Source organism: Opisthorchis viverrini, assembly GCF_000715545.1.
Source record: "Opisthorchis viverrini unplaced genomic scaffold opera_v5_61, whole genome shotgun sequence".
In the NCBI taxonomy this organism is placed as follows: Eukaryota; Metazoa; Platyhelminthes; class Trematoda; order Opisthorchiida; family Opisthorchiidae; genus Opisthorchis; species Opisthorchis viverrini.
Genome location: NW_008751717.1, coordinates 526,036 through 530,689, shown reverse-complemented (window position 1 = coordinate 530,689; position 4,654 = coordinate 526,036).

The window sequence follows — 4,654 nt, the reverse complement described above, 5'->3', positions numbered from 1 at the left end:
CTCCGACGGTTGTACACGCTCCTTCTCGAACCCAATTTAAAGCACTATTAGACATTTATTTATGCGAATCCTCGCGCTGGCGAGCATACTGCCCCGCGCTGAGAGCATAAAGAGCAGTGCTACACCCTTTTTTCATTTGTGCCTTTCAGGTGAACGACAGCCACTGACCGACAAGAACAAAACCGACCCGGGAAACTTGGACAAAAGCCTCGATCCTGTGTATCAATCTGTGAATCCGTGTACCATCCCTCCTGGATCTGGTCATCGCTAACGAAAGACACTTTGTTTGTCAGGTGATAAGTCAGGCTCCTTTAGGACTTGGTGACCGCTGCGTGCTGTCTTTTGATTTCTTTCGGTATTGGGCCGAAATTCCAGAAATTTAAACGTGAATTCTAACAGACTTCTCAGGGATGCGCATCTGTCTTGAACAGTTTAAACTGGGACCAGCCTCAGTGGAAGACTTATATAGGATCACTGTCCAGAAAGTTTACGAGGATGACGTGATGTCCGTTCCAAAAAATCACCACGCAGTCGGATGGGCCGCAAGCTACCTGAAAGGATTCTGGATGCCCTGGAAAAGAGGTCTCAACACTTTCTCAAAATGTCGACTACAGGAAACATAGAGGATGAGCTAGCGTTTCATTAAATGCGGAACCGCTGTAAATCACAAATCTGTCAATAGAACATACGGAAACAAGCCACCATTCCGGACCTCGCTTGCAAAAACACAGATGTGCTGCTCAAATATATGAGACATCGCCACAGAAAGAAACCATTCACGTTCTCTTTAAATGATAGGAACAGAGAACCCACGGGTGACCAAATAGTGGTATCTGAGGTGCACAGTGAACATCATGTAGGTCTATATTCAGCCCCAGAGTCCTCGTCACATCCAACCTTCTCAAGCCGTAACGGCCTCTAACCAACTTGTTCTTTACGGTGGAGACCATTTGTCAAATCTTGCAAAAATTCGATGCATTCTGCGCTCCAGAGCCCGACGAGGTCCATCAAAGGACACTGAAGAAAACGTCTTTCACACTGGCAAATTGTTTCTACCTAGTGTTTTGGCAGTCGCTTGACGAAGGCCACCTTCCCTCTGCTTGGAAGAAAGCGATTGTCAATCCACTCTGCGAAGCTGGTGGCCTACTATCCCCTGCAGCTACAGGCCATTTAGCCTCACTAGCACATTCACGTATTTTTTCCCAAATCGTTTTTGAGGGACGGACATCCTCGTATTTATGGACAGCTTAACCCAAGACAGGGACGAGAGTCATATCGGATGTCATATTTTTCGACTTACTAAAGACATTTGATAGGGTCCCACACGTCCCACTGCTCCAAAAACCAGAGTCTTACGGGATTCGAGGGAAAATCCCACGCTGCATCAAGGCGGTCCTATCGGGGAGATCATTCCAAGTGAAGGTAGGTTCTACCCACTCATCTCCAGCGCCTGTCTCCACTGGGTTTCCTCAAGGCTCTTTTCCGGGACCGTTGCTGCTTCTGCTCTACGTCAACGATCTTCCGGATGACCTTGCAAGTCCATGTCTGCTTTTTGCGGACGATTTGAAATCATGGAGTTCCAATACCAGTGCCCTCCAAATGGATGTAGATACTGCAAAACAGTAGTCTCTGGACTCCCACGTTCCTCTGAATGACAAACAGTGCGTCCATATGTCGTTTTGAGGAGACTCAGCGAATGAACTTGTCATTCATGGTGAGAGTGGATAAGACATCACGAGGGTAGATGTTAAAAAGGACTTGTTTATCTGGTTCTCTTCAAACATGTCCTTCCCATTACACTATGAGAAACCGGCCCAAAAGGCATTCGTCGTTTTACGGATGATTTGGCGCACCTTCTCCCGTATTATTCGCATGGACTTCCAAATATTTCACGGGGCCTACATAAGACCGCTTCTTGAATTCGCCAATCATGTTGTCTATTCAGGAAGCACGAAGGACGTAAGCTTTATTGTGCGTGTCCAGAGAGCTGCCGCGAAAATGGCTGCCGGCTTTAAATTCGTGGACTATGACATGCGTCCCGTGGTGCTTGACCTCTTTCCAATGAAGTATCGTCGTCTCCGAGGAGACCTAATTCTTAATTATTCTCATTTTGAATGAGGTTTGACCCACAGGTTTTTCACCGTTAATCCAGCAAACACGGCGGGGACGTTGTAAGACTCTCAAGCCCAGACTTTCATTAGGTAAAATTATTTCTCATTTCGGGTAGTAGCTACGTAAAATAACTTTTTCCGACAGTTGTCAACGCTCCATCTAGAACCGAGTTCAAAGCACTACTACACTTTTTAATGAAAGTTCCCGCGCTGAGAACTCAAATAGCAGTGCTAAACGCATTTTTCGCTCGTGCCTTTCAGGTGGACATCAGTCGCGAGGAAAGACAAGAACAAAGCCAATCCGGGAAACTTGAGCGAAAGACTCGATCCTATGTATTGATGTGTGAATCCGTGAATATTCATGCGCTATGTAATCAAGTCTATTGAGCAGTAACCTGTTCGATGCTAGTTTCTCAATGATTGTTGCCCTGGCATTTGAAAGTGCCCAAAGTCCTAAATTATCAACCCTGCATCGTCAAGACGAACGTGATCATCACCATATGGTAGAAAGACATCATCGGCGGTGTGTAGGCTATTCGCAGTACGATTTTGCAGCCTTTTTGGATGACTGCCTGTGATTTGCAGAAGATAAGATGAGAATTTTGCGAGGCCGACCGTTCGCTGCAGAAGTGCACAGAAAATAGTGTCTACGCTTGAGCGAACCTTTTAATTCTTCAGGAAGACATTCGCCCTTCCAAGAAGCCCTTCTTGAAGCTATTGACGTATGATACACAAAACCGTCCTTTCGATGTTAGAATCAAAATTAGTTTGATAACGAGCATCCATTCAAATGCAAAATACATAGGGCTTGTTCATTCACGTACACTCTCCAACGATCAACAGGAAACCCGATATTGCTCCTCTAGCTTTCAAGCAAATCAGATGACGTGATACTACTTATTTTCATGGCTAAAACAGGGAATGTTTTTCGCACACGCTACTCCATGTTGTAAGTAGTTAGGAATTTGTAGGATGAACACTAGTTCGCGAGCCGATGGGGTGCTGTTGGAAGACAAAATTGCTTCTCGATAGAACTCTGTAACTGACTGCTGTACTCAAACTTCACTTCATGTTTAATTTTGAAGGATATTCAAATTGGCCTCATCCATATGGGAAAATCAGGCATAGTCCACGCAACTCCATCAGCTCTATTTCGTGCACGAGCCTCCAAGGGAACAGATCATTCATTTACAAATCGGTGTGATGGAAGACCCGAATGAATCCCCCGTTTATTCCAAGTGGTGGTACATTAAGGAGAAGATTCTGATATCAACATTCTGATATATATATATATATATATATATATATATATATATAGCATGACNTTGTTCACTTTGGCGTTCCCATAAGTAAAGAAACCAATAGAAAACTAGAGACCATACCCTAATAACGACTTTTAAAACGACGATACCAATAGTAGGTTGTTCAAAATTTCTCATGAACGAAACAAATGGTTGGCAGTTTATTCCTGGGATTCCCAACCATGTGGAGTAGAAAAGACGCAGGAGAAAAGAGTACAATTCAACGATTTTCTACCCCTTGAAGAAATGTGCTTAACGGTAAACAAGATTGTCTGTGGTTGAATAAAAGTCATTGTTTGTCACGGTTTTTACTTAACCAAAAATTTTGACGAAAATACGATAAGTGCCGGTCACTATAAAAAACAAAGGGTAAAGCGTTTGCCTTGTTGAATGCCGTTCACCCAAATGCTCCTCGGTTTAAGCTGTGCAAACTAACTGGAATTCTACTTGCTTTGGGGAAAAAGTTGCATTCCTCAACGGTCTACGTGCACCACAGGCCTTCCACATTCGCATACTTTCTCATACTAAATATAGCATCCCATGTTTGGCTTCATAAATAATGTTGTAAATTGATTGAAACAGTTATAAAGCATGATTTCCTTGTGTTTTCTGACAGAAAGCCTGATGACTTTGGTGAACTGAGCTAGTTAACTTATTTTCAGCAACAACCAGGTGTTGTGAAAACTATTCACTGTGCTACATCGGTAAATCAGATTTTGAAGGTGAACAAATATCTCTTTTGCTTTTGGTTAGACGCAAGTATCCAGTGGTGACTGTGGGTAAGCATAGCAGATTTAGGTAAAATCTGGGTAATGGCACCAATTTGTCCGTCAAGAGATTAAGTTTTCCACTGTTTTTATATGCACTTACGTGCTCAGCAGCTTCAAATTGCTGAAGATATTTTCTCCAGTAAAATAAGAGAAAAAATTTTCTTGATTATCCAGCTCATGAGAGGATGGAATGCATCTTTTCGGGAAATTCGGCAAAAATGCTACTTTAAAGCCCTTCATAAGACACCTCTATGACCTAGCAACCGAGATGCCGTGGATAACATCTGTTTTTTTTTACCCAGGATTGGTAGAACTGATGGTGCAGGCAAACCCTACTATAGAACGGATATCATTCCACTGTAGAAGACTTTTGTCGTATGTCAATAACCGGTGCTTTTGTCGGCTTTTTTGCATGCCTTCAAAAGAGCACAAAGCCTATTATTACGGGTATTCCCAGGGGATGAGCTCCTTG